At 47.4% G+C, this 13,169-nt stretch overlaps 1 protein-coding gene across 1 annotated transcript in view; it reads right to left on the bottom strand.

The window, feature by feature from the left end:
* Window positions 1-5,429, bottom strand: part of LOC131819125 (zinc finger protein with KRAB and SCAN domains 1-like) — a 63,216-nt gene extending 57,787 nt beyond the window's left edge. Inside the window, exon 1 of the mRNA XM_059153878.1 lies at window positions 4,921-5,429. The gene's annotated coding sequence lies outside the window, so the exon portion shown is untranslated. The remainder of the gene's footprint in view (window positions 1-4,920) is intronic.
* Between the last annotated feature and the right edge of the window lie 7,740 nt (window positions 5,430-13,169).

Genomic DNA, 13,169 nt, shown 5'->3' with positions numbered 1-13,169 from the left:
TCTTGATATTCCAAATTAAATAAGATACCTTCCTCTTCTGAACACCCTCGATCTTTCTTCTTATTTATGTCACATATATTCTCTTCATATTATCTGGGCTGCAGTTTCTATCACTTCCCAACTAAATTCTAAGCCCCTCGAAGACGGAAAAGTCGTCTTTGTACTTACCCGTTAGAGGACCTGGCAGTTTAATTCCAAAAACAAGAAGTACTCAAAATAGCACCTCTCCCCCTGCCACTTATTTCCCGTTAGTGGCAATTAGTGATCAGATATTCTACTAATACCTTAGTCACTAAAACCCAGGATCTCACCTGCCTGGATTCCTCTCCTTACATGGATTCAAGGAGAACTGAATTCCTTGCTTGGTCTCCAAGCACCGGGGAGAATGATCAAGATCCATCAGGTCCCCCTTCCCACTACTACATGCCCTACCTTACTCTCAGATTATTTTTTACCAAAACCCGATGCCTTCCAGGCATCACTCCCCCAGTACCTGGTCCTAGCTTCCCCTCACAGTTCACAGTCCATCATCGACTTCTTCCCCTCTCCCGTGTGAGCCTTTTCTAACCACAAAACGAGCATCTTCTAATGAGGCCTTGGATTCTGATCGCCATCCATGTCTCCCGGTGCAGCAGCGTCTGGCATTTCCTCTCCCAGTCTCCTCTGCCTTTTGACATCCTCCTCATTCTTCAGAGCTTAGCTGAACTGCCACTCCCCCCTCATCATTGTTCAATTCAAGAACATTCACTCAGAGGCCTAACAGTAAGGGCTCACTGAGTGCTGTCTGTGGACCAGATATGAAGTTTTGCACGGAACAGTCTCAGCAGAGAGCAGCTACTATTATCACCTCACTTTACACTGCCAAAACTCAAGTTTACTGATGTTAAAGAACACACCCAAGGTCATACAGCAATTAAAGGGTAGAGCCAGGATTTGAAATTCCGTCTGTGGGACCCCTCAGTTCAAGCTCTAACCACCATACCGAGCTCATTCTGTCCCAACACGTGCGGTAAGCAAAAGCTACTGGGTACACACACATTCTTTTCAAGAGGGGGGCTGAGGAAGGATGATGACCCAGAATGGGCCTCATCTGTCACCCGCTGTTTTTACCAGAGAGCAGTGTGGCTAAGGAGACACAGCAGGAGATGCGAGTAGGAATCATGTCAAATCTAACGGGGTGGTGGGGGGGGACCATCCAACAGGAAAATTGAGCAGGACAGATGCGGAAACTAGCCTAGCATCACAAAACTCTCTTTTTATGAAAATTTTACCCGTCTCAGCTATACTAAGGAGGAAAAAGGAAAGGAATCTTGATCTGTGTTGCACGTAGACCAGAGTTTTATTTATTTTTTATTTTTTTATTTTTTTTAAGATTTTATTTATTTATTTGTCAGAGAGAGAGAGAGAGAGAGAGCGCAAGAGCGAGCACAGGCAGAGTGGCAGGCAGAGTCAGAGGGAGAAGCAGGCTCCCTGCGGAGCAAGGAGCCCGATGTGGGACTCGATCCCAGGACGCTGGGATCATGACCTGAGCCGAAGGCAGCTGCTTAATCAACTGAGCCACCCAGGCGTCCCTAGACCAGAGTTTTAAAGAGTGCGATATTTTGGGGGGCAGTTGGCTGGTTCAGTCGGTGGAGCGTGCAACTCTTGATATCGGGGTTGTGAGTTCAACCCCCAAGAGCTTGCTTGTTGGGGGGGTATAAAAAAAAAAAAGAGTGGGATACTTCTGGAGTCAGTGGGACTCAAAAGGAAGAGACTGAAGAGGAAGAGAGACCCAAAGGGACAGAGATGAGGGTGCGGGCACATTCCCTCTTCCCCCTGTTGGCAGGTCCTCTTCCCCAACTCTGGACATTTCTGCTCCTGCGCTGGGGAAGAAAAAGTCCCAATGGCAGTTGAAGGGCTGGGTTTTACTTTAGGTTTCTCAGACAATCTCAGCAAACAATCTTTTCTCCTCTCTCTAAACTTCTGGCCCAAATGCTCTCTGCCAAGCATCTGCCATGGAAAGTTCTTATCTTTCTCTGTAATTTAAATTTTCATGCTCCTTCCTCAACTGGACTAGTGCTAGGGGTATGCTTCTTTGTTTCCTTACTAAAGTAAGCTCTACTCTACGCCCAAAGTGGGGCTCGAACCCACCAACCTGAGAAGAGTCACCCGCTCCACCAACTGAGCTAGCCAGACTCCCTAGGCCAGGCTTCTTTGTACCTCTTGGACCACTTAGTACCATTCCCTGCGAACATTAGTTTTTAAGAATTAATTGACTGAATTTGTGGTGTTACTATTTTTGTGCCCACGCCTGCAGCACTCAATACTTCCCTCAAATTCTAGCCCCAGGGGCTACCTGGAAGAGTTTCAATAAGCTGAACCACCACTTACCAGCCGATAATTTTAGGCAGGTTAACCTCTCTCTGCATTTGTGCAATGCGGATAAAACGTTCCTCTCCTCACAGGGTTGTGCAGATTACATGAGTTAACAGATATAAAGCACTTTTTTTTTTTTTTTTTAAGATTTTATTTATTTGACAGAGAGATCCTAAGTAGGCAGAGAGGCAGGCAGAGAGAGAGGGGGAAGCAGACACCTTGCCGAGCAGAGAGCCCTATGCGGGGCTCGATTCCAGGACTCTGAGATCATGATCTGAGCTGAAGGCAGAGGCTTCCATGCGCTCTGATATAAAGCACTTAAAACAGGGTCCAGCATTTGGTAGGCAAGAGAGAGGTGCTTTAATTTTTTCAGTAAATAGTAAGAGAGATAACTGTGCTTTACAATTCTCAGCCCGCTTAAAAGACTAAGCAACAGGAGAAGTCCTATAATACTGAAAGCAGCGAAGGTTGGAATACCTACATTCTAGTCTCCCAAAATAAGTTACACACCCCAAGTGAGTTATTTAACCTCTCTGGCACTTAGTATCCTTATCTGTCACATGGGGGAGGGGAGCAGAAAACTACCTCTGGGATCCCTCCGAGCTGAAAAACATTCTGACACCCTATCCGATTTAGATAAGATTACCCCCAGCAACTGGTTTTCACCGAGGATGAATATCAACAATTTTCTTACAAAAAGGGCTTGGAGTTACAAGCTCAGTTTATTTCAAAGGCTGTCTTCTAAACAGGCCAGTCTTTTCTAGGGCACAGTCTTGAAAGTTTAAACAAACTGCATCCCACCCCATCCCGATTTCTGAACAGAGCTTTAAAAAAAAAAAAAAAAAATTTAAGATTTTATGTATCTGAGAGAGAGAGAATGCAAGAGAAAACAAGCAGGGGGAGCAGCAGAGGGAGAAGCAGGCTCCCCACAGAGTAGGGAGGGAGCCCAACCCGGGTCTCGATGCCAGGACCCTGGGATCATGACCTGAGCTGAAGGGCCAAAGGCAGACACAACTGACTGAGCCACCTAGGCGTCCCCCAATATTTTTTTTAAATATGAAAAGGCTCCCTTTAAAAGACAGCCACCTACCCAAAGAATACCGAGTACCTCAGAATGACAAGGTAAAATTTAACATAACCACTCACCTAATTGTATTTAGATGCAATATAAAGTCAGAAAAAAATTAAATGTTTAGATCAAGCAGAGAATCAGTAAAAGACTATGTATATTAAGTAGCTAGTTTCCTTGTTTATACATTAACACTGGTGAAAACGGCCTGAAATAACTAACAGGCATCTTGCATGATAATTCAGAGACAACACAAACTCGGAGATATATTCTGGGGCAAATTGTCATTCTGGTTCCCTATGTAATGTAAGCCATTTCTCCACATTTGGCCAGCATATATACCAACAGTACTTCGTTGATCTGGTTACAATGAATGCTCCACAATTCCATTCAACAAGTATTTACTGACCACCTCCAATCCGCCCTGCACTGGCCTGTACAATAAATGCTTTCTTTGGTCCCAGGCCATGTAACAGCCACTCTCTATAATGAAAGTATCTTATTGTGTGCCAGAGGCACTGCAGGAAAGGGAGGGGAGGGGCGCCGTGTCAGGCTGAACTGTGGCTGAATTTTTCAGTTACACGGACCAAATACTTTCAAAGTTGGAAGGGCCTTTGAGAAAATCAAGTTCATTTTATTCAAAGATGACAAAACTGAGAGCTGGAGAAGAGTACTATCCAAGGTCACTCAGGCCATCAGTCTCCTAGTGGCCTGGTGCAATTTCCACAAACTCCCTTCACTCTTCACCCGCTCCAAGATAAGCAGTGAGTAATCCAGAACCGGGGAAAAGAAAAATCCACCTAATCTTCCGGACAGATCATTTTTAAAGGTCTTCAAAATATTCCGCAGGACAGAAAGCGCGTGGGATGTATAAAATCCAAATCACGTCTTTATCCACTCTAAGCTTCAAATACTCTTTTAATAACCGCTTGGGGGTGGGGGTGGGGTGAGAAGCAGGTGATTTGGAAACACGTAAGCGGCACCTCGGAACGTGTCCATTGCTCAGCCTTCCGCATTTTTCACCTTGAGGTCCTGAAGGACCCCGAAAAAAGAAACAACAACAACAACAAACTCCCCAAACCCTTTCACTGGAATCAAAGCAAAGCGACGAAGGGATGGCAGTAATATCAGACAGGGGTCGGCTCGATCGCGAACCCGGTTCTCAGAAACGTCAAGTGACAATGATGACACTGCGGGCGAGGGGCCCGGAAGGGGTCCGCAGACCGCTTCTCCCCAGGTCTCCGTGCACCCCCGACCCCTAGACCCTCGCCCCCTCCCAGCCTGGGCCCGGGGAGCGGGTTGGGGCGCATTGGGACGTCTCCCGGGGGACGGCGCTTCCAACCGCCGGGTCTGGGGACGGACAGGGGCTTGGGCTCTCTCCACATTCCGTCCGAGCCTCCTGGAGGGGACCCCGGGGCCGCAGCTGCAGAGCCCACCCTCACGCACACACCCTGCGGCGCCGCCCGCCTTCCCCAGAGGCCGGCCCCAAGTCTCACCGTGAGCCCCGGGAGCGGCCTGGGGGCGCTGGGCGAGAAAGGGGAGCTGACTCTGGGGCTCAGGCCGGCCGAAGGGCGCTGCACACGGACCTAGGCCCTCCCGACGCCTCGACACAGACACAATGAGTCACAAAGGCCGGAAGTGTGTCAGCACCTCGCCTTCCGGGACTGCGCTGCACTTCCGGGTTCTCTCTAGGAGCGCGGGAGGATTTTGCATCTCGGTTGCCGAATCGCTGGACCCGGCTCCGGGTCTCGGTGCTCGGCTCAAGCTCCCAGCCGCGAGGCTCCCCCCGCCCGGCTTGTGCGCCGGGAGTTAACGCGGGGGACCGACGCGAGGCGGGGTTCCGAAGTCCCACAGACAACCAGGCTGCCCGGCTCCCACAGCAGTCCATATGATAATTCGATTTCTCCTGTGTTTTCCATCCAGTAATTATAGCTATTATCAAGCAATAATAATTCTTGGTAATTGCATGCCTGTGGCAGAGCCGCTGAAGCAAGGGTGTGTCAACAGAAGGCGAGCAAAATGAAGCCGGGGTGTCTGGTTTCACAAACCTGCGCTGCCAGCTTCTCTCTGGCCCCGGAGACGTCGTCCAATGGAGCGCGTGGTGTTTTCAAATATTTTGGCCTGTGGACATAGGATGTATTTCCACAATCAACGTAGATATAGATAGATAGATGATAGATAGATAGATAGATTGATTGATTGATTATGTCTATATATATAGCACGTGTTTTGTCCATGTGGCATATGCTACTACAACAGTTTGAAAGGAGCTTACTCTGAAAACTTTCGCCCTCCGGGTGCTTTCACAACCTACAACAACCCTGGCTTTCACTTTTACCTGAGAAATTCAACCTTGCTCCACTTTCTGTGCTGCAAGGCTCGCTGGGCTTTAACGGCTGCAGATTTGCTCTGTGTTCCAAGTCAAGTTCAGGAGAAGGACTGAACTTAGCAGTGGATCCATGACTCCTATCCCTTGGGAGGGATCACTTGGGGGGAAAAAAACCCAAAAAACTTGAAAACTAAAAAGCAATTACAGGGGGCGCCTGGGTGGCTCAGTGGGTTAAAGCCTCTGCCTTCAGCTCCTGTCGGGTGGGTCGTGGTCTCAAGGTCCTAGGATGGAGCCCCACATCAGGCTCTCTGCTCAGCAGGAAGCCTGCTTCCCGCTACCCCCCCCCACCCCCTGCCTCTCTGCCTACTTGCGATCTGTCTGTCAAATAAATAAATAAAATCTTTATTTAAAGATTTTAAATATCTACCTATCACCACTTACCCCTTTTCGCTCCGCTTTCAGATATATGTCATATCTTTTTTATTTATATTATTATTTTTTAAAGATTTTATTTATTTATTTGACATGAGAGAGAGAACAAGCAGGGGGGAAAGCAGAGGGAGAGAGACAGGCAGGCTTCCTGCCAACCGAGGTGCCTAATGCCGGCTTGGATCCTAGAACCCTGGGTTCAGGACCGGAGCTGAAGGCAGACGCATAACTGATTGAGCCACGCAGCTGCCCCATGTTTGGGGCTTTTTAATAACCTCTCTCTAAGCTTTCAGTTTTTTAATCTGTAAAATGATATAGTTAATTACTAATAATTACAATATTTGATAATTATTGATAATAACTGGTAGCTGATCATGGTGACGCCAACCTCACAATGTCTCTGTGTGAGTTAAATGACTGAATGTGTATAAAGTTCACAGCAAAGCACTTGGCACATGGTGAACACTCAATGTTACTTACCACGATTATTGTTATTTATATCATAATCTAGACCAGAAGAGGAAATCACAGCAATGACATCAGGATGGGGGGAAAGAGACAAGAACCAAAGAAGACACTGTGGTGGTGGCATTACGGGAAAAGCAAAACATCTGTGCCCATGATCATTAAAGACATCTCGGATTATTTCCTAAGGACAGAATCCAAGAAATAAGATTGTTGGTCCCACACGTAGTCAGAGGGTCTACATGAAATCGTGCTGGTGACCCCAAGGTTCTACACCTACTGGAGAATAGCCCTGGTAGTGAGATCAGGTGACATCCGCATAAGAGTTTCGAAAGAACTCGAAGTACCATTAAATGTAATGATTTACTATTACAAAGAAACAATGTACTTTAGGCCTGGCAGGTTGCCCAGAACAAGGAAAAGTTTCGGAAGGGCACTCCAGAAACTGTGGGCTCTTGCTTGGGAAAACTGGTGGGGTTAATTCTGAAGGGGACACATCTCCAAGTGCGCTGCTGACATCAGGCACTAGGGCTCTTGGGGTGTTTTCTCAAGTATCTAGTGATTTCCTGTTGTGAGCTACTCAGGGTTCTCCCTGTGGGAGCCAGGTGGGTGCTGGGTCTAGAGTGAGAATCTGTTTGATTCACTCTTGTACCCAGAAACATGAATACATTGGGGTCACTATTAGCTAAATGTAGCTAGAGGGCTGGCTCACTGGTGGAGCACAAAGCTCTTGATCTCAGGGTTGTGAGTTCGGGTCCCATGCTGGGTGTGTAGATTACTTAAAAATAAACTCTTTTAAAAAAATATTTTATTGGGGGGTGCCTGAGTGGTTCAGTGGGTTAAAGTCTCTGCCTTCGGCTCAGGTCATGATCTCAGGGTCCTGGGATCAAGCCCCACATTGGGCTCCCTGCTCGGCCGGCAGTCTGCTTCTCCCTCTCCCACTCCTCCTGCTTCTCTTTCCTCTCTCACTGTGTCTCTGTCAAAATGAATAAATAAAATCTTTTAAAAATGTATTTTATTTATTTGAGAGAGAGTACAAGCTGGAGAGAGGCAGAGGGAGAGGGAGAGGTATGACTTGATTTCCCGATGAGCGTGAAGCCTGACATGGGGCTCGATCCCAGAACCCTGAGATCATGACCAGAGCTGAAGTCAGATGCCTAACAGATTTTAGATGCCCTTAAAAATAAAATCTTTTAAAAAATGTACTTGGAGATCCTTTTGGTCACTCAGTGTGATTTCAGGTACCAAACCTTTGTCAGGGTGGCCTTGTGCTTAGGAATTTTCCAAGACCCAAAATAGCAACATATTCCCATGGTCTTCTCTGGTGTGGGTTTTACTTTCATTCACCTTTTGTGGTGTTGTCCTTTGAGATTCCTAGCTTTAGGCAGAAGACTCAATCCCTGGCTTTGTCTCCCATTCCCCCTTACATGTGGCCTATTAAAACCCATATTCTGGGTGCCAGAGAAGAGCAGACAGTCCAGGGAAAAGTCTCTCTGAGGATGTGCTTATCCCACTGGATGACGGCTTTCTTGTCATTTCTGGTCTCCAAAGAATTCCCTTACTTTCCCATCAGCTCATTCATGAGTAAGTAGAAGATGGTTTTTGCATGAAACCCATCATTTCTCAGTGCGCTATATGGGGAGGGTTTCTCTGCTCATCTTGGCTGCCATATGGCCAGAAGTGGAAGTCTAGGAGGATATATATTTAAGACTTGTGAGTCTGAAAAATTACAGATGGCGTGGCTGGATTAAAAGAGGCTTGATCATGATCTTAGAACACTAGAATGAAAAAGCTCAAGCAGAGTACAAAGGACAAATACCAGGAGACCAACCATAATAGACTCTTAAACACGGGAAACAAACTGAGAGTTGCTGGAGGGGAGAAGGGTGGAGGGACGGGGTAAGTGGGTGATGGACATTAAGGAGAGTACGTGAGGCCATGATCACTGGGTGTTTTATAAGACTGATGAATCACTGACCTCTACCTCTGAAACCAGTAATATATTATATATTAATTCACTGACTTAAACGAAAAACAAAACAAAACAAAAAACAAAGGACAAATACCTAGAGATACTACTTTATAGAGAAGATAATGTGTTTATGGATCTTATTCTGGTGGGACAAGCCCTCCATGAGTGCTTGCTGATTGGATGGAAGCCAGGGAAGGGCAGAGTTGGACGGAATTTTTAGTTGGTTAAATTAACAGACCCAAATCATATTAACAAACTCCCAGCAACTTTGAATGTACTCTCCAGAGCCAGCTGTTACTGGGTTCTCTCCCATTTCCTGTTCAACAGGATCCTTTTATAGGTACTTTATGCAAACTGTTTCCTGTTTTATCAACGTTATATATGGGAATGTTGGGAACAGAAAGTTGGATTTGTACATGACCCTAAGCCAACAGCGTTAACTTGGACGTTGAAGGAGGAAAAGCAACCCTTGTCCCAACACCCATGCTCCAAACAAGGAATGGGTGAGTTAAAATGTAATAGGGCCAAATGTTCTGCATGCAGATGGAAAAGTCTACAACACATTCTGTAGCCACCATCCATGATGGAACATCTGGAAAAAATAGGTAGGAAAGGACTGGATGTGGAAGATGGAGCTTTTGACAGCAATAGTGGTGAGCAAGGCCCAGGGCTCCTCAGGGGCTGTGAACTCCGAATGATCCAAGAGTGTAGTTCAATAGCAGTTGAGCAAGTCTTGGCCATGGACAGCAGCACACAGTCCAAACATGAAGCAAGAGGCATGGCTTCCTCTGCAAAGACTAGGACACCTGGGCACAGGGCTTTGCCTTCCAGGCACCTGGACAAGCCAGAGTACAGGGAGAAGGAGATTAACAACACAGGGAAGGAGCCTTGGAAGCTTGTCCTCTAGGTTCTGCAAGAGCGAGGTTGGCTTAGATTGAAGTAGGAGCCCGGGAGAGAGGGTATCAGCAGGCCTGGTTCGTTCTGAGGCCTCTTTCCTTGGTTTGTAGATGGCTGTCTTCTCTGTCCCGTCCATGTACCTTCACGTGGCCTTCCTGCTGTGTCTCTGTATCCTTTTTTTTTTTTTTTTTAAGATTTTATTTATTCATTTGACAGACAGAGATCACAAGTAGGCAGAGAGGCAGGCAGAGAGAGAGAAGGGAGCAGGCTCCCTGTTGAGCAGAGAGCCAGATGTGGGGCTTGATCCTAGGACTCTGGGATCATGACCTGAGCTGAAGGCAGAGGCTTTAACCCACTGAGCCACCCAGGCACCCCACCATAGTTACATGTTTTTCTTTTGATGAGATCTTTTAGGATCTACTCTCTTGGCAAATTTCACATATGTAATACATGCAATTAACATTAGTTGCCATGCTGCACATCATGTCCTCATAACTTATTTATTTTTTTATTAATTTATCTATTTGAGAGAGAGAGAGTGTGCATGTACAATTGGGGGGGAGGGGCAGAGAAAGATCTACGCTGAGTGTAGATCCTGACATGGGCTCATTCCCACGACTCTGAGATCATGACCTGAGCTAACATCAAGAGTTGGTCAGTCACTCAACCAACTGAACCATCCAGGTGCCCCTTATTTATTTTATAACTTGAAGTTTGTACCTTTGACCTCTTTTACCCATTTTGCTTAATCCCCTACCTTAGCCCCCTCTGGCAACCACCAATCTGTTCTCTGTATTTATGAACCTTTTTTAACCCTCGATTCCACACATAAGTGGGCTCATACATATGTCATTTGTCTTTCTCTGTCAGACTTATTTCACTGAGCATAATGTCCTTGAGGTTCACCCTTGTGGTACCAAATGGAAAGATTTCATTTTTTATGGCTGAATAGTATTCCATTGTAGGAGCATATTTATCTATCTGTGTATATAAATATATATACATATATGTACACTATATATGTTACATTTATGTATACATAAATAATACATATACATATACATACATAAATGTAATATATACACATAAATGCACATGATATGTATACATCAATAAATTGGGTTATTTCCATGTCTTGGTTATTATAAATAATGCTGCAATGAACATGGGAGAGCAGATATGTTTTGGAGTTAGTGTAAAATTTTTAAATTAATTAATTAATTAATTTTTTATTAACATATAATGTATTATTAGCCCCAGGGGGTACAAGTCTGTGTTTACATTTTAAATGTAGGGATTCTGATCCTTATGCTTAGAACAGTGGTTGGACTGCAACAAGGTGACCCAGAGGGAGGAGGAAGTCCAGGCCAGCTCGGTTTTGCTCAGTTGGGACCACTGGTGATTCTCCTGCAGGGGAGCTCCCCGTCTTGAAAGGCCCATTCATATCAGGGAAGGATGTAAGGGAACCCAGCTGACCAGTGGGTCCCAGCAGAAGGTCACTCTAGAAGGTCACAGTAGGGTTCAGATGGCGCTGGTTCTAATCTTATCTGTACTGTGTTCTCTCAGGCTAGTTATGTGACCTCTTGGAGCCTCAGTTTTTCTGCAGAACTGGGATTATACCAGCATCAGGCTGCAAAGAGGCTCTAGCTGAACTGATCCACGTCAAACCACAGGCAGAGTCCGTGCCATGCTGTGAACCAGGTGGCTAGCAGCGCCTCTGCTATCATGATTATATTTCCGGACTCACACGGAACGCAAGATGGGTTGAGGGCTCTGGACTGTTGAATGACCCATGGGCTTAGGCTGCACGTGTAGGCCCAACCGCCAGCCCTTCCTGCCTGTATGTCAGCGACAGGCAGCCCCTGTCTACCGCACACAGAGGGGGCAGGGTTGTAGGAGAGCTCACTACAACTCCAGTGGCTCTGGCCAGCAGCCAGCCGCAACAGGGTGGCCTTCCTCACCCTTTAAGAGCCAAAGTAAAGAAGACACTGATACCACTGGGCCGTGTTCCCAGATCTGGCCTTTCATTTCCCCAAGGCGTATGCAAATTTTGCACGACCCTCTCTGAAATTATGTCCTCATAATACTAAGGCTTCTCCGATCATCATCGGAGCATCAATCACAGGGAGACTGAGAGTCATTTATAACAGTGCCTCCTCCCAGGGGGCCTCTGGGTGGCTCAGTGGGTTAAGCATCTGCCTTTGGCTCAGGTCATGATCCCAGGGTTCTGGGATCAAGCCCCGCATTGGCCTCCAAGCAATGTGGGGAGTCTGCTTCTCCCTCTCCCTCTGCCCACCCCCACTCCTGTATCTCTCTCTGCTCTCTTTCTCGAAAAAGAAAAAAAGAAATAAAAAATCTTTACAGGGTCTCCCCCAAATTGCCTTTGGTATAGGGCAAATGGCAGAGGAGAAAGATACACGCATAGAGATGCATCTCGGAGTCAGGCCAGAGCCTGGAGAGCCGCTGAACCAACCCCAGAGCCCAGAGCTTCCTCTAAACTTCAGAGCAGTCTGTCAAGGGAGGGGATCCTCACTCTTGCAGGGACCTTGCAGGGTGAGGAAGCCCACTGGAGGAACAGACTTCGGGGACCTGCCATTCCCAGCCAGGTGATCCCTAAAGCTTCCGGTTCCAGGGAGTCACAGCCCGATTTTAACAATCTACGACAGGCACTGAATGTCAGCAAAGAATAAGGAAGCACCCAGGAGAGGGCGGGTTGGAATTTTTGGAGGAAGCGAAGCATTAGGAATTTGCATTAGGAAGAATACTTGAACGCTTATAAATAGCATTTTATCGGGAAAGTAATGACAGGCAGGTTGGTTGGCGGGAGGACGGCAGGCCGAGGGAGAGGCACTGAACGCAAAGACAAAAAGAAAACCCACAGGTTCGGTGGCTTGGGCAGAGATGAGCGGAGATCCGGTGGGGAGGAGGAGCTAACTTCTGAACAGGACGAGTGGATGTCCGCGGGTACGCATGCAGATGTGCTCTACAAGCTGCAAAACTCAGGGACGCACTAGTCGTTCTAGAAAAGTGGTCACTGAAGGATAAACTGGCAAGAAGAGAGGAGGGCCAGGGTGGGACAGTGGGAAAGGGGAGCCCAGGGGGCGGGGCCGGTGGCTGAGTCAGGTGCAGGGGCTGGGCTGAGGGTGGCGGGGACAGAGCTGAGGAGTATCAATCAGTCACACACGGCACAGCAATTTGGCTTGAGCTGGACGTAAGGGACAGAGATGAAGAGAGAAAGGGAGGAGGCTGGGCTAACCTAACCCTAGTTTGGTGTCTGGGCTTGTCAAAGGGAGGATAAAGGGCCGGGAAGAAGTAGCCAGGATGGTAGGTGGAGCCCAGCTAGTGGCTTCAGGGAGACACACTGGGGTTTGAACAGAGGGAGCCACAGCCCAAGAGGAGACGGGGGTGCGGGGGTTGGGGAGGGACGTGGAGGCAAATTTCAGGGATACTGTACTTCGCATGCTCGCCTCCATGACTCTGCTGGTGGACGAGTACGGTGTGTATGTTACACAGTTTCACGCGGTTGGTCCCCAGGCTCTCCATCCATCTGGCACCCACGGAACGCCCCATCAGGACACCCCGGGACAGACCCATGGTCCTTGCACAGTGCCCTTGAGGCTCATTGCTAAGACTTCCACCGTGTCCCCAAAATG

Source organism: Mustela lutreola, chromosome 17, assembly GCF_030435805.1.
Source record: "Mustela lutreola isolate mMusLut2 chromosome 17, mMusLut2.pri, whole genome shotgun sequence".
In the NCBI taxonomy this organism is placed as follows: Eukaryota; Metazoa; Chordata; class Mammalia; order Carnivora; family Mustelidae; genus Mustela; species Mustela lutreola.
This window is presented reverse-complemented; position numbering and strand designations above follow the sequence as displayed.